Consider the following 21,557-nt stretch of genomic DNA (forward strand, 5'->3'; position numbering starts at 1 on the left):
GAAATTGATTCATCGAAAAATATTTTCGGATTAAGAAATCTATTATTAAAAGATTCCTGTAAATTCTTATTGTTAAAAAATTCTGGCAAATTAGAAAAAATTCTTTCAAACGAATTTTGCACATTGCCGAAAGATTTTCTTATATTATTGAGGAATTTTATCAAGTTAGAATTTATGCTATTTGATTATTTTTGTGAAGTTGAAATTCAAAAAATAATAGAAATTAACATGATACAAATTGTTGCATGTTTAATATTTGTGGCTTTAAATTTGAAACAGTGTGATTTAAGAAGTTTTGATAAATTAAAATGGAAATTTAAATCCTGTTGATAAAGAGCATTAGAACAACAATTAAATAAATGCAAAGAAAATTTTTTTTACGTTATCAATTCTGATAAATTTTCTTGCATAAATATTTGGGCTTAGAATGATTTTTTTTGTGAAAATTATTGCAAAATTTTCAAAGATTCTCGAAATTGCTCTTAATGACTTAGAAATTTTTTTTATTTGATTTAGAGATATTTTTTTCTAAGTCTCTAACCCTTAGATTGTTTTTTTTTAAACCCCATTTTTATTGTGATCAAAGGGGAGAAGAGGTATAAGTCTAGGGGGAGGTAGAAATATTGAAAATTAATTTTTTTTTAAAATCTAATTTTTTCTACCCTTTTGCACTTAAATTGCAAATTAAGTTAATTGACTTAATTTTATTTTATATCTGTGTTGACCCTAGCTTAACTTGGGTTGATCACACCAAAAAGGGGGAGATTGTTGGAACCCCAAGGTTGTTTTGGTGTGATCAACAAGTTAAGTTAGGTCCTGCGTTGTTTCTAACCTTGTGTCTAAGTGTGCAGGAGCTTAGGAGGACAGGTACTCGAGCGGAAGACGCAGCTAGCGAGAAGGACGGCACGTTGTGCGTCCGAGAGACGAGGTGCTGCGGAAGAGTACACCGGCGGACGAGAAGGAAGTGCGCGCGGTGGTTCCGAGGTACGAAAGCCGGAGCGGAAGATTGCTCGGGGAGCAAGAGACGCAGCTAGCGCGAAGGTCGGCACGGGGTGCGACCGAGGGACGAAGTCTGCGGATGAGTACGTTGGTGGACGTGAAGGGACACGCGGTAATTCCGAGGGACGAGAAGCCGGAGGGAAGCACGCTCGAGAAGACCGGAAGATGGGTTCGGGTGAGCCCTATTCCGGATGTCAGAGATCACCCAAGCAAGCGGAGCCGGAGCAGAAAGACCCGGACCAGAGGCGAGCTGAACCAGAGAAGAGAGCACGGACCAAAAGTCAACTGGGTTGACTTGAGGGTCCGGGCGCACCCATCCGGGCGCCCGGAACAGGAATTTTCACCAGATCGAGCTTTGACTCGATCACCGTTGGGGGATAAATTTTATCCCCCCCAGGGCGCCCGGAACCCATCCAGGCGCCCCGACCAAGGCTATAAATATAGCCTTGGTCCAGAAGCTTTTCAACAATCACGATCATTCTATTTCCAAACACTTGTGTGCTTTAGTTGTAGTTAAGCTTCTGTTTTCTGTGCCTAAACGCTGTAAGAGGCTTCTCCGCCTGAAGGAGTTTTTGAGCTTAATCTTCCTTGGATTAACAACCACATCGGTTGTAACCAAGTAAACATCTGGTGCCTCGTCTTTTCTTTTATGCTTTTATTTATCTGCTTAATTCATTTTACAAGTGTTAGCTTAATCGTTCGAGGAAGGGTTGTCTGTTTTTAATTGACAGGTTATTTACCAAACCCCTCTAGCTGGCCCAACGGTCCTACAGAGGGAACAGTAGGCGTCGGGTCGACCTAGGGTTTCCGGTCGGAAATCCGAAGTCAGACCCGGACAGTCCGGAGACTGTCATAATTTCATATTCATACTATTATTTTGTGTTAACTTTGTGTTGCAGGTATTTTTGGATTAACATACTTGCAGGTACCAAAAACACAAAGAAGAATTCGGATGAACAGTGTCTGAGGCGCCTCCATGAGGCTTGGAGGCGCCTCGGGTGCAAAACCTGAAGCTGGCTGCGAAGTGGAGCTGGAGGCGCCTTCATAGGGATTGAAGGCGCCTTGGACCATTGAAGGCGCCTTGGAGCTTGATGAAGGCGCCTTCAGGTTGGGATAAGCTACAGTCAGCGGAGGTTATCACAGCGCAGGAACAGGGATAAGTTTTGGGGTTCAAGGCGCCTTGACTGGCACTGGAGGCGCCTTGAACGCCCAATAAAAGGACATCTCGACCAGCAACTTGGATAATGGTCTTCCAAGTGAACTGTCTGCTACAAGCTGCCTACGAGACGATCCCGAAGTGCTGTAACGACACCCCGACAACCCGGAGCTTCAGATTTAGTCTCTTGTTGTCGGTATAATCTTTTTACTGCTTTGAATTGTAATTAGTTTGTAATAGTTTTTACGAGCTTATAGTTGTTGCCCACCGGAAGCGATCAAGGATCGTGGGCCTTCGAGTAGGAGTCGCCTTAGGCTCCGAACGAAGTAAAATCGACTTGTGTCTTTGTGTTGTTTGTTTTTTCCGCTGCGTTTTTACTCGAGTGTTTTACAAATCGAACGATTTAGCCACGAGTGCTATTCCCCCCCCCCCCCCCCCCCGTCTAGCACGTCTCGATCCAACACTATCGTCAGTGACCTAAGACCGGGGTGGGAATCCCTGGCTAGGCCCTCCGACGCTCAAGTCAGTGATCTCCTTTGATGTGAAGGAAAGCCGAAAAGAAGATGAACAGTAGCCAGAGAATTAGGGTTGTGAAAGTACACGATGATGTGAACTTACCTAGCCAACGGAGAGGATTCCCCCTTTTATACCACTTCATATAACCTCCATAGTCATGAAGTGGACCCCGGTTTGTTAGAGTTCGTTATGAGATGACGTCAGTTGCGTACTTGTGGAAGATGATTTTTAAGGAATCTTTTTTGTACCCCAGATGTACCTTCTTTGTTGTTTAGCGCCTGCAAGACAAACTGAAAGCATATTTTCCGCCAAAATATATATTCTCTATCATGGATTATTCTATTCGATATATTTATGTATGACTCTTCTTCATGTGACTTCTATTTGTATCTTTGTTGTGTCAAGAAATAATATTTTATCCAACATGTTTCTAAGGAATTCATTGAAGGAACTATGTGGGTTCTTTACTTGAAAGAACCCTCTTGACCGATATTGGTCTATCTTTGCTCTGGAGTATGTATCGGTCGTTATTGTCTTACCTTCATACGGCAAGCATGTATCGACCGATATTGGCCTACCTTCGTTCGGCAGGCATGTATCGACCGATATTGGTCTACCTTCGTTCGGCAGACATGTATCGACCGATATTGGTCTATCTTTGCTTTGGAGTATATATCGGTCGTTATTGTCTTACCTTCATACGGCAAGCATGTATCGACCGATATTGGCCTACCTTCGTTCGGCAGGCATGTATCGACCGCAGGCATGTATCGACCGATATTGGTCTACCTTCGTTCGGCAGGCATGTATCGACCGATATTGGTCTATCTTTGCTCTGAAGTATATATCGGTCGTTATTGTCTTACCTTCATACGGCAAGCATGTATCGACCGATATTGGCCTACCTTCGTTCGGCAGGCATGTATCGACCGATATTGGTCTACCTTCGTTCGGCAGGCATGTATCGACCGATATTAGCCTACCTTCATTCAGCAGGCATGTATCGGTCGGTATTGGCCTACCTTTGTTCTTAAAGTATGTTTCGGCCGTTATTGGCCTACCTCCTTTGACTCTTTCTTCCTTTTCTTTCCTCATCTGAAGACCCTTAAAACCTAACCCATATCAGAATCCAAGAAAGGTTTCATACCCATGAGGCATGAAATTTACTTTTCAAAATTTGTGTGCTCACGCATAGAAGATGAGAGGATTTGCATGAATAGATTCTCTATGCATCTCCTATAGGATCTATCATGTATCTATGTTATGTACAAGAACTAATGTACTATACACTGTGTGTCAAAGCAGATACTAATCAGATTCAGGAATAGATCATTGGGTGACTGTCAAGACAATCTTTAAATACTTAAGAAGAACTAAGGATACGTTCTTGGTATTTAGAGATGGTGATGTTAGAATGTATACTAAAAGCCTAGCTTTTTGTATAAACATTTATTTTGTAATAAGAATTACGTTAGTCAAATATCTTCATTTATGTTAAATGTAGTTGTTCATTTAATTTATATTATAGATACCATGGTGTGTGGTGTCACACAGAAGATCATGTTATTAGTTCCTTATAAATTATAAATAGTAGCTCACGACCAAAATGGATAGGGACAAACCATTGGAACAGTTGTAATGTGATTTAGTATTAGTTTATCTTGACTATAAAATTACACTAGTACATTCTGAGTGTATTGAGCAGGACCATTTGAGATTATTTTTTTTATACTGATTGCATGAAAGAACAAGACTCTATTATTCTTAATCTCGATATAATGACAAACACATATATTTGGTATTTATTTCTTTAATTTATCAATGTGTGAGATTTAGTTCATTAAATCAATAGGCCTGATAAGTTGGGAAATAATATTATTTATATGGTGTGTTGTTGATTATAGAAGAAAACTGTGTCCTAGTTATCTAGGTTGATGATGTCCCCTTGAGGAACTCATAAAGGTTGTCATGTAAACCCTGCAAGTGGACATAGTCCAACATGAAAATAAAGTTGAGTGGGACTACTCTTGGAGGTAGATGTTAATTAAGTGAGTGTCAGTAACTCATTTAATTAATGAGCATTCGATATCTTAAATACAGGGTGATTAACGCATTCATGATACGAAGGAGCTCATAATATAATTTGGGAATGGTGCGGTAGTTCAATAATAATTCTTTAGTGGTATGAGTTATTATCGATGAACTTGAGTTGGGTGTTCAAGGCGAACACGGGAAGCTCAAGCTCATCGGGAGACCAAAGCCAATTCCTCCTCCAGGTCCCTATTGTAGCCTCTTATATAAAGCCTTATATCCACCCAAAGCCCAGCTTCTTAAGCCTAAGATAGGGTCGGTCAAGCCTTGCTTCGTGTCCAAGCAAGGGGCCGACCAAGCCAAGCTTGGAGCCCAAGCTAGGGTCGGCCAAGCTTTGCTTGGTGCCCAAGCAAGGGGTCAGCCACACATAGAAAAGGAAGTTTTTTTTTTTTTTTGTAAAATCTTTCCTTTATAGAGATCTATAAAAAGAATTTAAAAGAATTATTTTAATTATAAAACTTTCCTTTTTTAGATCGGTTACAAAAGGAAATAAAAGGAGTTTTTATCTTGTTAAATCTTTCCTTTTATAGAGATCCATAAAATGGATTTAAAAGAGAGATTTTAATTATTGAAATCTTTACTTTTATAGACATCCACAAAAAGATTTAAAAGAGGGATTTTAATTTTATAAAACATTCCTTTTATAGCTATCCACAAAAGTGATTTTAAAAGAGAGATTTTAATTTTTGTTTAAAATCTTTCCTTGTTTGATGAAAGGGGTTTTGGCCGGCCATGATAAAGGAATTAAAGGAAGTTTTAATTTTGTTTTAAAACATTCCTTCTTTGCATTCACCAAGGAATATAAAAGAAGAGGAGGTGGTGCCTTATGGGAGAACGCATCTTCTATTCCTCTTCCCTTCCTTGGTGGCCGACCTCTTCATTATCTTCTTCTCTTCTTCTTCTTTGTGGCCGGTGGCATCAAAGCTTGGAGTTCCTTCGGTGGCCGGATAATTGGAGGTGAAGAAGAAGAGAAAGGAAACTCTCTAGTTGTGGCATCCCTTGGTGGCCGAAAGTTTGGAAGGAAGAAGAAGGTTTGGGTGGATTTCATCTTGGTAGATCGTCGCCCACATGACGTCCAAGAAGAGGAGAGGAATACAATAGAAGATCGAGAGGTTGTTAAATCTTCAAAGAAAGGTATAACTAATTATAAGTTTCCGCATCATAATTAGTTCATATTCTTTGAATGGATCCTGAAATACCAACACAAGAGGCTATCGATTTTAGGCTATCGGTTTTATGTTATCGATTTTGTGTTTCGATTTCATGTTTCGATCTTGTGCTTCTATTGAGGTCTCTTTAGTTAAATCGAGGGTTACTGTAAGAAGTTTAAACATCGAATTTCTTTGAAAGTATTTGTCTAGGAAGTGGTGGGATCCCATACCCAAGAAGTCCTAGTGCCTCGCCATGTTTAACCTGGAAGCCGATCTTTGAAATAAATGTTTAATCATCTTTTGTAATATGGTTTAACTTAGGAAGATTACATCGGTTAAATTTGGAGTAAAAATGTTAAGTATCGTTTCCAATCCAAGTTTAACTTCTGAAGAGTAATTTAGATTAATCATGTTAAGCATCATTTGCAATCCAAGTTTAACTTCAGTAGAGCACATGGGTGGCTAGGAAAAGTTCTATGCTTGTAAAAAAAATTTGTACAAGGGAACAGAACGGAATCTAGGTGTAGCAACCAACAATTGGTATCAGAGCTAGGTTTCTGCCTCTGTGTGTTTGGTTTTCAGTTTAATTATGCATAAGTCATACATAATTTAGGCAGGATAATAGTAGGATGTGCAAATAGACTAACTCTGTTGTTGCAGACATCTTAGATCCAACTATTATGACCCTATTGTGTTTTGTGTGTGATTGGACCCTCGGACATGTCGAGGGCATTTTATGTGTGTGCATGATTGTATTTATTAAATACAGTAGGAGTTGCATTAGTTTTAGGATTTTACATTTTATTCGACCTAGATTATATGTACATTCTCTTGTGAAATATAAGATTGATAAATGTAAAATTTTATTTTTGTCGCGGATTGTATCCTTGCAAGGCGTGGTACTAGTTGAGGACCAGAGGCGTACCAAAGAAGGAAGCACGATAGACGTGATGACATAAACCCTAGGGTTGGCGGCTAGGGTTGGCGGCGCATGGAGGATAGCTATAGACAAGGCCATAATAGTTGGAAAATATTTTTCATATTTATTGCCTTTTATGCTGTGCATGTGTGATGTGTTTGCATGTTAAAATTCCTCGTCTTAAATAACTAAGTGGGAGAGAAATTTAATTAAATTCCACGATCTCTATTACTGGTTTGTAAGTAATGCATTCAAACTTGCGTGTTGGCTCTGAGTGCCTTCCTCCACATCGGATGAGTTTGTTTGCGGATCACTAGATCAAACTTCCTTTATGAATGATTATAGGAAGTTATTTAGGTGCGTGTGATATTCTCCATCTGAAGGGGCACAATCTTATTTAATGGACTAAGTATCAAGTAATGGTATACATTTAGGCGCATTTAATAGTATCCTCCCCATCGGAGTCACTGCTATTATTTGTGTGACCAAAGAAAACCAATTATTAATTTTATTTGTCATAAAGACAATAAAATTAATGGGTAAAACCTCCTCTTACAAATGTTTGAATTTGTATACGTCCACACTATCGTGGCATACAAAATTCATGGTGTTTTGAGGTGTTGGTGAGTTTAAATGATATTGTTTGAGGAATCAATATTATTTTAAATTCTTAAGTTTTGATCAAAATTTATTTTGTGATTCTTAGGTTGACCTTCAATCCACTTGCTGTTATATTAAAAGAGAACAAACTTACATTCCCAATTACATTGATTGGAAATGAAACCTGGACATTGTCCTAACTGCTGAAGGCTATAAGTTTGTACTTCTAGCGGTCTGCCCTAATGTGCCTAATAATGATTCTAGTGAAGAGGAGATTGACAGTCATAGAAAATAGGTCAAGGCAGATGAGATGGCGCAGTGTTACATTTTAGCTTCTATGTCAAATGTGCTGCAACATCAGCATCAGGCTATGCCTACTGCTTTTGACATGATATACAATCTCAAGGAACTCTTTGGACATCAAAATCGGGCTGCTAGGCAATAGACTATGAGAAACTTAATGACAACCACCATGACTGAGGGGACACCCGTAAGGGATCATATCCTCAAAATGATGACTTACTTGAACGAGATACAAATCCTTGGAGCTGAAATCGATGGGGAAACTCAGGTCGATATTATTCTCCAAACGATACCTAAAAGTTTTGAGCAGTTCTGCCTAAACTATAACATGAACAAAAGGGTTTATTCGTTGGCGGAACTTTTGACAGAACTTCAAGCAGCGGAAGGACTATTTCATCAAAGTTCTCAAATTCATTTTGCTGAAAATGGTTCTACTTCTAAGTCGAAAGGCAAGAAGAAGAAGAAAAAGAAACAAGTTGGTTTAGCAAAGAAAGTGAATCGATCTCTAGGGACTGGACCGAAAGCAGGTGTGAAGAAGCCAAAGGGCAAGTGCTTCACATGCAAACAGTCTGGACATTGGAAGGCGGACTGCCCTCGTAGGAAGGAGAACAATAAAAGTATATTTTATTCTCTAGTAGTTGAAACATGTTTAGCGATGTTATCTACTAGTACCTGGTGTGTAGATATGGGAGCCACTGATTATGTCAGCAATTCATTGTAGGGGTTCCAGAAAACCCGACGACTATATGAAGGAGAGATAATTGTCTACATGGGCAATGCTACGAAAGTGGCGGCTGTTGCAGTGGGAGATGTTTACTTATCTTTTGATAGGAATAAAACTTTGATTTTGAGAAATTATCTTTATGTACCAAGTTTTAGAAAGAATTTAATTTTAGTTTCTAAATTGTTTATGAATGGATATTCTATTTCTTTTGATGACAAAGTGGTTATCAAGAAAAATAGGGTAGTTATCTGTTCTGGTATGATGGTTAGCAATTTGTATACTCCTAATCCAATAACTCCCATGATGCAACAAACGGAAATTAATAACACATCTTCTAATTCTAATAAGAGAAAGCAGCCTTCGGAAATGAACCAAACATATCTTTGGCATCTAAGGTTTGATTATATTAACTTAAGTAGGATTCAAAGGCTAATAGCTGATGGACTTCTGGGTTCATTAGTAGTGGAAAACTTTCCAACCTGCGAATCTTGCTTGGAAGGGAAAATGACCAAGAGACCTTTTAAGGCAAAGGGGTATAGAGCCAAAGATGTGTTGGAATTGGTTCATTTTGATTTGTGTAGACCTATGGCTATCCAGGCGAGAGGTGGTTTCGAATATTTTGTCTCTTTTATAGACGACTATTCGAGATATGGGAGCATTTACTTGATGCGCCACAAGTCTAAGTGCTTTGATAAGTTCAAAGAATATAAGGCTAATGTGGAGAAGCGTCATGGTAAAAGTATCAAGACACTACGATCTGATCTTGGTGGTGAGTACCTCTCGAGAGAGTTTAGGAATTACTTATCAGAGGCTGGGATTCAATCCCAATTGTCTGCACCTGGTACACCCCAACAGAATGGTGTGGTGGAATGAAGGAATATGACTCTTATGGAAATGATTAGATCGATGATAAGTTATTCTGAATTACCAAATTCGTTGTGGGAATATGCTCTAGAAATGACGACGTATATTCTGAACTTAGTACTTTTTAAATCAGTATCCTTTACTCCCACAGAATTATGGAATGGGCGTAAGCCTAGTCTAAGACATGTTCGAATTTGGGGAAGTCCAACACATGTGCTGAAAGGAGACACTGATAAGTTGGAATCATGAACAGAAGTTCGCTTGTTTATAGGTTATCCTAAAGGGACGAAAGGTGGTTTATTTTATAGTCCTAAAGATCATAAGGTCATTGTTAGCTCCAATGCCCGATTTGTAGAAGTTTCTATGTAATGAACCACAAGCCCATGAGTAAAATTGTTCTTGAAGAAATAAGAGATGACACGTCTAATCTAGTACCAATAGTACAAGATGAGATACCACAAGAAACTGCAACACGTGTCACAAATGATGCACAATTACAGGTAGTGCCTCGTCATAGTGGGAGGGTCGTTAGGCAACCTGATAGATTCATATTTTTAGGAGAGTCTTCAGACTTGATCCTTGTGAACATGAACCTGATCCCTCAACATATGACGAAGCACTCCAAGATAAAGATGCAGCATCTTGGCAAAGTGCAATGAGCTCTGAAATAGAATCTATGTATTCTAATAAAGTCTGGGAGCTAGTAGAACCACCAAATGGTGTAAAAGGCATTGGATGTAAGTGGGTATACAAAAGGAAAAGAGGGGCAGATGGGAAGGTGGGAACCTTTAAAGCAAGGCTTGTTACGAAAGGATATACTCAGAAAGAGGGAATTGATTATGAGAAAACCTTTTCACCGGTAACCATGCTTAAGTCTATCCAGATTTTTTTATCTATTGCTACTCATATGGATTATGAGATTTGGAAAATGGATGTCAAGACAGCTTTCCTTAATGGAAGTCTTGAAGAAAATATCCATATGAAGCAACCAGAGTGATTCATTGTAAAGGGCAAAGAATATCTTGTATGTAAGTTCAATCAGTCTATTTATGGACTAAAGCAAGCTTCAAGATCTTGGAACATCCTGTTTAATGAAGTGATCCAGTCTTATAGATTTATTCAGTGTCCGGATAAGTCTTGTGTATACAAGAAGAGTGATGGAAACGTGGTGATATTTCTTGTACTATACATAGATGATATTTTGCTCATTGGCAGCAATGTCAAAGTATTATCAGACGTAAGGATATGGTTGTCCAAATAGTTTGATATGAAGGACTTGGGAGAATGTGGGCATTGTAGGATCGAAAAGAATTTAGATATCTCCACAATGACATGATATTGTCCACTTTGGGCCTAAGCCCTCATGGTTTTGCTCTTGGGCTCTACCCAAAAGGCCTCATGCCAATGGAAATATCTTTCTCTTATAAACCCATGATCTTTTCCATGTGTTTTCAATGTGGGACTATGTTTGCAACCTTGCAACCCCAACAGACATATTCTTGGGATTAAAGTAATAAGGGATCGCAAGAAAAAGATGTTATGCTTATCCCAAGCTTTATACATCGATACTATCCTTGCTCATTTTAGTATGCAAAACTCCAAGAAAGGTTTCTTACCTTTTCGGCATGGAGTACCTTTATCTAAAGAGATGTCTCCTAAGACACCAAAGGAAATATAGGAGATGAAGGCAGTTCCTTATGCTTCGGTTGTAGGAAGCCTAATGTATGCAATGCTATGTACGAGACCAGATATCTGTTTTACCGTAGGCATTGTTAGAAGATTTCAAAGTAATCCAGGACAGGGACATTGGACTGCCGTAAAGCATATATTAAAGTACCTGAGAAGGACCAGAGATTATATGCTGGTTTACCAGGCAGTGACTTGCTCCCTGTAGGTTACACGGATTCTGACTTCCAATCAGATAGGGACAATAGTAAGTCAACCTCAGGTTATGTGTTTACTTTGGGAGGTGGAGCCATAGCATGGAAGAGTGTTAAGTAGAAGTGTGTTTCAGACTCCACCATGGAAGCTGAGTATGTAGCAGCTTCTGAGGTAGCCAAAGAAGCTATATGGCTCAGGAAATTTTTGATGAACTTAGATGTGATTCCTGTTTTGTCCAAAATTATCACGGTTTATTGTGATAATAGTGGTGCAGTAGCAAACTTGAAGGAACCACAAGCCCATAAGGCAAGTAAACACATTGAGCGCAAGTACCACCTGATACGAGACATCGTAAAGCGAGGAGAAGTTGTTGTCGCCAAGATTGCATCAGCAGATAACCTGGCATACCCTTTCACTAAGGCCCTTTAGGCGAAAGCTTTTGATGGGCATGTTGAGGGGATGAGAATGAGATGTATGGTAGCTTATATGGCAGCATAGTCTTTTAGTATAAGTGGGAGATTGTTAGAATGTATACTAAAAGCCCAGCTTTTTGTATAAATATTTATTTTATAATAAGAATTATGTTGGTCAAATATCTTCATTTCTGTTAAATGTAGTTTTTCATTTAATTTATATTGTAAATAACATGGTGTGTGGTGTCACACAGGAGATCATGTTATCAGTTCCTTATAAATTATAAATAGTAGCTCACGACAAAAATGGATAGGGACGAACCATTGAAACGGTTGTAGTGTGATTTAGTATTAGTTTATCTTGACTATAAAATTACACTAGTATACTCTGAGTGTATTGAGCAGGACTATTTGAGGCTGTTCTTTTATACTGATTGCATGAAAGAACATGACCTTTGTTATTATGGAAATGTGTACTCTTAATCCCGATATAATGACAAACATATATATTTAGTATTTATTTCTTTAATTTATCAATGAGTGAGATTTAGTTCATTAAATCAATAGGCTCTATAAGTTGGAAAATAATATTATTTATATGGTGTGTTGTTGATTATAGAAGAAAACCATGTCCTAGTTATCTAGGTTGATGATGTCCCCTTGAGGAACTCATAAGGGTTGTCATGTAAACCCTACAGGTGGACATAGTCCAGCATGACAATAAAGTTGAGTGGTACTACTCTTGAAACTAGATGTTAATTAAGTGAGTGCCAGTAACTCATTTAATTAATGAGCATTCGATATCTTAAATACAGGGAGATTAACGCATTCATGATACGAAGGAGCCTATAATATAATTTGGGAATGGTACGGTAGTTCAATAATAATTCTTTAGTGGTATGAGTTATTATTGATGAACTTGAGTTGAGTGTTTGGGGCGAACACGGGAAGCTCAAGCTTATCGGGAGATCAAAGTCAATTCCTCCTCTAGGTCCCTATTGTAGCATCTTATATAAAGCCTTATATCCACCCAAAACCTAGTTTCTTAAGCCTAAGCTAGGGTCAGTCAAGCCTTGCTTGGTGTCCAAGCAAGGGGCCGGCCAAGCCAAGCTTGGAGCCCAAGCTAGGGTCGGCCAAGCTTTGTTTGGTGCCCAAGCAAGGGGTCAGCCACACATAGAAAAGGAAGTTTTATTTATTTTTTTTTTGTAAAATCTTTCCTTTATAGAGATCCATAAAAAGGATTTAAAAGAATGATTTTAATTATAAAACTTTCCTTTTTTAGATCGGCCACAAAAGGAAATAAAAGGAGTTTTTATCTTGTTAAATCTTTCCTTTTACAGAGATCCATAAAATGGATTTAAAAGAGAGATTTTAATTATTGAAATCTTTTCTTTTATAGACATCCACAAAAAGATTTAAAAGAGGGATTTTAATTTTATAAAACATTCCTTTTATAGCTATCCACAAAAGGGATTTTAAAAGAGAGATTTTAATTTTTGTTTAAAATCTTTCCTTGTTTGATGAAAGGGGTTTTGGCCGGCCATGATAAAGGAATTAAAGGAAGTTTTAATTTTGTTTTAAAACATTCCTTTTTTGCATTTACCAAGGATTATAAAAGAAGAGGAGGTGGTGCCTTATGGGAGAACGCATCTTCTATTCCTCTTCCCTTGGTGGTCGACCTCTTCATTATCTTCTTCTCTTCTTATTCTTTGTGGCCGGTGGCATCAAAGCTTGGAGTTCCTTCAGTGGCCGGATACTTGGAGGTGAAGAAGAAGAGAAAGGAAACTCTCTAGTTGTGACATCCCTTGGTGATCAAAAGTTTGGAAGGAAGAAGAAGGTTTGGGTGGATTTTATCTTGGTAGATCGTCGCCCACACGACGTCCAAGAAGAGGAGAGGAATACAATAGAAGATCGAGAGGTTGTTAAATCTTCAAAGAAATGTATAACTAATTATAAGTTTCCGCATCATAATTAGTTCATATTCTTTGAATGGAGCCTGAAATACCAACACAAGAGGCTATTGATTTTAGGCTATCAGTTTTATGTTATCGATTTTGTGTTTCGATTTCATGTTTCGATCTTGTGCTTCTATTGAGGTCTCTTTAGTTTAATCGAGGGTTACTGTAAGAAGTTTAAACATCGAATTTCTTTGAAAGGATTTGTCTAGGAAGTGGTGGATGATCCCATACCCAAGAAGTCCTAGTGCCTCACCATGTTTAACCTGGAAGCCGATCTTTGAAATAAATGTTTAATCATCTTTTATAATATGGTTTAACTTAGGAAGATCACATCAGTTAAATTTGGAGTAAAAATGTTAAGTATCTTTTCCAATCCATGTTTAACTTCTGAAGAGTAATTTGGATTAATAATGTTAAGCATCATTTGCAATCCAAGTTTAACTTCAGTAGAGCACATGGGTGGCTAGGAAAAGTTCTGTGCTTATACAAAATTTTTGTATAGGGGAACATTACGGAATCTAGGTGTAGCAACCAACAGGTGATATGGTTATACGCGGGTATACGGATGTCAGCTTCCAGATAGACAAGAATGATAATAAGTGCCAGTCTGGATACATATTCACATTGAAGTGCACTTAGCTGGATGAGTTCCAAGCAAGACACAATAACAAACTCTACCTATGAGGAGGAATATTTTACAGCTTCAGAAGTAGCAAAGGAAGTGGATTGGATCAAGAAGTTCATCACTGAACTCGGTGTGGTTTCGACCATTATTGTAGCATCACCTGTTTACTGCGACAACATTGGAGTCATTGCGCAAGCAAAGGAACCTAGGTCTCACCAGCGATCCAAACATATGCTTTGTCTCTATCATCTGATCAGGGAGATTATCAGTAGGAAAGGAATACAACTGAAGAAAATTTTCACTAAAAAGAACTTAGTTGATCCTTTGACAAAGACTCTACTACAAAGTAAGTTTTAGAGTCATGCCCATGCTTATGGTTTAGGACACCGTAGTGATTTGTATTAGGCCAAGTGAGAATATGTTATATTTGAGAGGTGTCCTAAGGTAATTACTTTATGGTTTGTACTATTTATTTTGATCACTACAAGAAAATCCCCATTCAACAACACTCAAACGACAACGGTTTTATGCCAAATCATTGTTTTTTTTCCTTTTAACAACGGTTTTAACAAAAACTGTTGTCTTTTAATAGTTTTTTTAGCTTACGACAACGGTTTTTAAAAATCGTTGTCTATTTATGCTTTTTTAGGGCTACGACAACAGTTTTTAAAGGCTATGACAACATTTTTTGAAAATTATTGTCTATGTGTGCTATTTTTTGGGATTACGACAACAGTTTTTGAAAATCGTTGTCTATTAAGTGTTGTTGAATACCATTATTTTTTCCCTTCACCGTTTTTCCCCTTCGCCATTTTTTGCCGTCGCGTTTTTTCTTTCCCTCTCCTCGAAATTTTTTTGCCGCCGCATTCCCCCCCCTTTACGATCTCTTCATCTACTTCACATTTTTCTTTCTCCTTTCCTCTCCAAGCCCTAAACCCACCGCCCCTTCTCCTTTCCTCTCCAAGCCCTAAACCCGTCGCCCCTTCTCCATTCCTTTCCAAGCTGCGCTGCCCAATAATCACTACTTTTACAAATCCTCCTCCCAGTCGTCACTGACCGCGAGGGCGACGCTTCCCTGCAGGGAAAAGCTGGATTACTTGGCAGCCCAATAATCAGCTCGTCGTCGCCCATAGATCTGATTCCTTCGTCGAAGATTTGGAAGCTGGAGTACTTGTTCGGGGGCTGCATGAGGGCTGCGATGAAGACGTTGCAGAAGTGCCTGAGCTTCCTCGTCCCCTCGGCGCACCCGACGCTCAGGTGCTCGAGATCGGTTTCCTTTTCCAAGTCGACGTTGACCCGGGGCGGCTGCAAAGACTCCACCAGAAGCAGCAGCGCTTCCAACGCCACTGCAGCTGTGGCCTCTTCCTCCAACATGCAGTGGTGTCATAGCAACGCCGATATCTCCATCTACGACGCGATTGTTCATTGCAAGAGATCGATCGTAATTCTCCCTAGCTAGCTGATTTTGTACTCTGTACGTAGCTTAGTGCTCTCTAATTTTCCCTGGCTAATTTTGTTCCTTTAATTTCTTCAGGGACGTAGTTAAAGGTGATTGAACTACCAAGATTAAGAAGAAAAATGGTTGGATTGTCAAATAATATAAATCGTCAAGTTCTTTAATTTATCTCGTAATATAAATGGTGATGATCTATCATCATAATTGATCAGCAACTACAAAGCGCGATATAATGTACATATATGAATGAAAAATTTAGACTGTTTCAAGTCATTTTGTCTAGCTACCAAGTGTCATTTTTATGAGTTGGAATGTTGTAGGGGATGTATTGCAAAGATGTCAACCTTAGAAATCGATGTAAGTTACAAAATGGTTTAATTATTATATATATATATATATATATATATATATATATATATATATATATATATATATATATATATATGAAAGTATTGTGGAAGAAGCAAGGTGCGGTGGATTGTATTGTGACTTGATTATGTGGATGTGCAAAAAAAAGATGAGCATTTATTTGTCACTTTAAGCCCCCCACAGAATAATTGATTTTATCCTCAGCAACTCATCATTCATTGTATCTTATAAGAAATACAATCTTTCTCTTATTCTTTCGTTTTTTTGCTCTCGTGGATTCATTGCCATAAAAAGAAAGTAGAGATTTGATTGTAATGGTTACTTTTGTTAATGGTGAGGATGGTAGGAGAGACCTAGTTGTGACCAATCTTCTATGATTCTAAATGTTCTAATGTATAGGGTCTAGGATTTGCTCCATGCCATGATACAACAACAACACTGCATTAATAGTGTCCATCCCTGTCCTACTCACTAATTTGTCTTGTTTGATCAACTCTACTTTCAAAATACCATGTGCATAAACAACAATTAATCCCATTTTGTTTGGTTGAGAATTTTCACAACCCCATGCGCTGTTGATTCCTTAACTATGAAATGTTACAATCATTGCAAGCTAATAAATTAATGCATGGAACTGAACAATGCTATTTTTTATATTTATTGTCTTCCATGATTTTTTTAAATTATTCTTCTGGTAGGTGGCGAAGCCAAGACCGTTGCAAGCTGCCAGCATTCCTGGGCTGCTTGGAATGCTCCAGAATATGTGTATTCTGAACTCTTTGTTTTGAATATGGATTGCAATATATTCTTTTAGTTACCTTAATTGTCTAGTTGTCTTATCAATTGAATGCAATAAATGTCTTTTTCCTTGAATTCTATGTGCTACATGAATTTTTAAATAATCTGACATGCTTTTATGTTCTTTCTAGTAAATGGGTCGAGGATAAGTTTCTTCTTCCTATGATGTAATCTTAATCTTTGCACGACTTGTAAGATAGATAGATGGCAATGTCGGATAATATAAAAAAGATCTTTTGAGTAATTTCACCTCTTTAATAGTGTTAGTTTAGAACTTAATCCTGATTATTATGCATCAATTAGTATAGATTTGATTGTGTGGTCTAATCATTTGCATGTATCAGTTTGTTGCCATGGCTTGTCCTTATCCTAATTTTCTAGAATAATCTTTCTTTATACTTTACAGCAAATGTATTGATCCTTAAAGAATTTAATGTTGTTTTTCTTCTGCTGAAACAGGAATGGGATGCTCTGATGCTATCTAATTTTGCACTTGAGAATCAATTACACATAGCTAGGCAAAAGTTGAGTCATCTCTGTATCAGGTATGAAAACTCTTAGACAAGTGCATGTTTTGTTGATCAACTGCTTTATGCATCAGAATATGTTATTTTTGCCTTTTGCACATGTAGCTATAACATATTTTTATCTTTAATTTGGTCATTTACTTTTCTCATTAAAGTTTGTTGTATGGATTAAAGCTTCAGGATATAGAGGTTTTGTCCAACTTAAACATAACGTCATACATTTTACTAACACATTAAAATGAGTCCAACTCAAGTACAACTACATCAACAACTTCCCCTTAAGTTTCTGAAAAACAATTGTACCATAACTAGAGATGATACTTTAGGAAGGTTCAAGTCTATCTAAGTACTCACTAGAATCCATGACCTTGCTTGCCTTTCATGTAGTCATGTTGGCTTCTAGGAGATGATACCATAACTAGAGATCTCAGCATCCAAGTCGTTACAAAGAAAATAACCTACAATCCAATGGAATGGACCAACAAATAGACTCCATCAATACCAATAAGTATAGTTGTATGATAAGTTATATGCATTGGCTTATGATATGAGTAATCTATTATGTCTGTCATGTTAAAGGATTATTACTTCACTTCCATAATGCAATAATTCAATTGATGTCTATTGTGTCGCTTAAAGGATTGTTTTTGACCTCACATCAATTACTGTTTTCTTCTTTTTTTAAGCAGAAATGGCTAATGAATGTTGCTCTATCCAACTGATTGACGGAGATGGTGTATTCAATGTCACGAGTCTTGAACACTTTATGAAGTCAGTGAAGTTGGCAGAGCATGGATTCTCTTATGCTGTACTTTCTATCATGGGTCCACAAAGTAGTGGTATGTCTTTAAGTTTCTTGAATTCTATTTTCGTATTTTATGTGCTTGAAGGCTATGTTTATTATAAGGTGATTTGGTCAAATATTTTTCCCTAATTGTTTTTATTGTGTTATCAGGTGATTTGGTCACATATTTGAGAATCTAGGGAAGTGATATCACTTTCAAGATGCAGAACGAAGTGGGTGAAATGATGAATCTTTATATCCTTAGAAAATGGTGATTATCTTATTAGTAATTAGATCTTCTGTAGCATGGATATATTGATTGATTATGTTGATTATTGTGATGTTTTTTCCAACTTTCGTTTTCTCCCCTAGTTCTGCTACGAACAGACTAATCACTGCCAAGGATCACGCATCCGTCCAAATCAATATTGGACACTTGGATGATAATGGAGTGTACACCGGCCAGTATACCACTTTTGCTCTTTCTGGCTTTATTCGTGCTCAGGTTTGTTCCATCTTTGAACTAAAAGTATGATTTTTATATGTATTCTCCCTCTATTGAAATTTACTTTTTTGTATAGTGTAGCCTGTTTAGTTCCATATTAATCAGGTCCTAACCAGGATTTATTCCATTATAGTGTAAAATGACCTGATAATTTCCCCTAGTCTCACCTCCAAAGTGCATGTTATCAAGTTGTCTTTTTTGCTAACAAAAGTTTACTTTTCAATTTCGAATGACATGCAAATTGTCCTGGATTGGTTGCGTGATACCTTGTTTCAATGTATTATTGATGCAGGGAAAAGTGGCAAGCTTGAACATTTGTGATGTTAAGTGTTCAGATCAATAAAGTCTGTTAAGTTTCAATGCCCATAGCAATTTTTTACAAGTAAAAAAAAATCTAATTACAATTATCATGTCATATGTTTTGCAAAAATCACATGTTAAGGCTATTAACTAAGCATATCGAACCTGAAGCTTTCGAGCATCCAATGAGCAACAATTAACATATTGATATGGGGATATTTTCTTCCTAGATTAGTTTGCCTTTTAGAATTTTGACTTGGCATTTAAAATATACTTGCAATCTGCCTATTATAGATCATGGAGGAAAGTGAGACCTCTAAGGAGGATGTTGAAAGGCCTCCGCGAGTGGATCACTGGGCGAAGAAAGGATCAATCCCCTAGCATGAGAGCCAATATCCCTGTCAGGTAATTAGTTTGTGTTTGATGTATCTGCCTTTACTGTGCTGACTTCCTTTTACCATCATGCTTCGTTCAACTACTTTACTTTATCAAGATCGATTAGAACAAGGATTAAATTTTGTTAATATGATAACAAGTATTGTTATCATATTCAAATGTGTACAACATCTTTGTCATCATCATCTTTACGCCATTTACTCCTGGGAAATGACTTAACTTGCAATCATATGCTATTTACCTCAGGGAAAAGATAATGACCATACCCAGAAAGGAGAAGAAAAGAGAAGCTAGGAGGGAGGAGAAAGTAGAAAAGGTTGCAGTTCTCGATATGGTGTTTAGAAGATGCAAAGGGTATTTAGAAGATGCACAGGTAGAGAAGATTTAATCCAACAAAACAAGATATTTTGGACTTCATATATATGTGTGATATATTGTTATGGGTACTATTTAGTTTTGTAAACTTTTGTGATGTTTGGATGTTGATGTTTGGTACTTTAATGATGTTTGGATGCTGATGTTTATTACTTTAATGAAATTTGTACTGGATTATGATGTTTGGATCGGATTGTAGGTTTTTGATATATTATATTTTGTAGATATATTATTTAAATAAAATAATAGTTATTAAATGATGAAAAAAATTCAATTTTTTATTTATTGTCAAAATATTGTATATTGTACCCAAAGACATCAGTTTAAATATCTGAAACTGTTGTCAATGACATTAAAAGACAACAGTGAAAAATCATTGTCAAACTGATGTTAAATAACATTGTTGGCTAAAAAGACAACGGTTTTTAACCGTTGTCAAACCGTTGTCATTGGCTAAAAAGACAACGATTTTTAGCCGTTGTCGTAGACAGTTCAAAACTGTTGTTGAAGAGCCTATTATTAAAGGCATACGTTCAAAGACAACGGTAAAAAATTGTTGTTAATGACAAGACAACGGATTTTTACCGTTGTAAAACTGTTGTCTGTCTTCAAAGACAACGGTTAAAAAATGTTGTCTTTGTCTTCAAAGACAACGGTTAAAAATTGTTGTCTTTGAGCACCCCCTTTAACAACACAGCCTTTAACAACAGTCCGAAAGGGGCTACGACAACGGTGAAAAACCGTTGTTGTAAGGCTTTTTTCTTGTAGTGGATAAATATAGATTTACTAATTGAGTGCACTTTACTTATGTTTTTGAATGGTCTTAAACTCATTAACCAAATGTCTATAATATAATTCATAGCATGAGAAAACTTATGATTGGATCACAACTAGTGAGAGTCTCTACATGTACAATTATGAAAGTATTGAAATATTCCCTAATCAATAAATTGATGTATTCAAATATTATTAATTTTGTGAAACTAGCACGGGTTATACTTCTTGGTCTGACCAAGCAGCTATTACTCACTAGATAGAGACATTGAGATGTCAAAAATTAAATGTGGATGCTAGTTATGGTAACTTGTTCATTGAAGTGACCTGTTGTAAATGGTTCTCTACATATATGAATATGTCTATGAATTACTTATTGTAGATTGAGTACAAGTTTCCTTTAACTTGAGGTATTAAAGTCACCTTGATCATGGAAGCTTATATTTTGATATCTTAAGCAAAGCATCTCCTTGGAGATGTGAACCTGAGATGATTGGGTATAAGTTGAAGTACCCGAAGGTGTTTGGATAACCCACAGAGGTTCACCACTCCTTGCGAGGAGACGTATACCCTATGTCCACTTGTTAGGATTATTACTAAAAGTCTTTGCAAAATATCTCATGTTAAGAGTATGAGACTCTTAAACACATGTAGAAGTAATTTGAATCCACAAAACGAGAAAGTATTCCTTAGGGTATGTGTGACATAATCAGTCTAGTGGGGATAGACACAAACTATGTCGTGAACCAAGTGGGTATAAGACAAGTGAAAGGAACAAGAAACGATTCTCTATAGCTACTGAAGGGTTCAAAACTAGTTCTGGAATCAATTGTGATTTTTTGATTAATTAGGGATCATGATTAACTACTAGGTGTCACTCATGATCGATCTATAATTAAATAGTTAATTATTGATGACCAAGATAAATCAGGAACATATTGGTCACACATACTACGAGTATCTAAAAGACATAAAATAAGTATAAAAGTTTGATTCTCAGATTTAAAGATAAGATGTTTGGTTGGATCATATACACTATAAAAAAAAAACCAGGATTATCGACAGAAATATCC

General features: G+C 37.2%; 1 long non-coding RNA gene across 1 annotated transcript; it reads left to right on the top strand.

Moving 5' to 3' along the window:
- Positions 1 to 18,363: 18,363 nt before the first annotated feature.
- LOC122021515 lies at positions 18,364 to 18,556 on the top strand. The gene is made up of 2 exons (XR_006122560.1): positions 18,364 to 18,405; positions 18,507 to 18,556. It is a non-coding gene; the product is annotated as an uncharacterized LOC122021515 (long non-coding RNA).
- The last annotated feature ends 3,001 nt before the right edge of the window (positions 18,557 to 21,557 follow it).

This window comes from Zingiber officinale, chromosome 9A, assembly GCF_018446385.1.
Source record: "Zingiber officinale cultivar Zhangliang chromosome 9A, Zo_v1.1, whole genome shotgun sequence".
Lineage (NCBI taxonomy): Eukaryota > Viridiplantae > Streptophyta > Magnoliopsida > Zingiberales > Zingiberaceae > Zingiber > Zingiber officinale.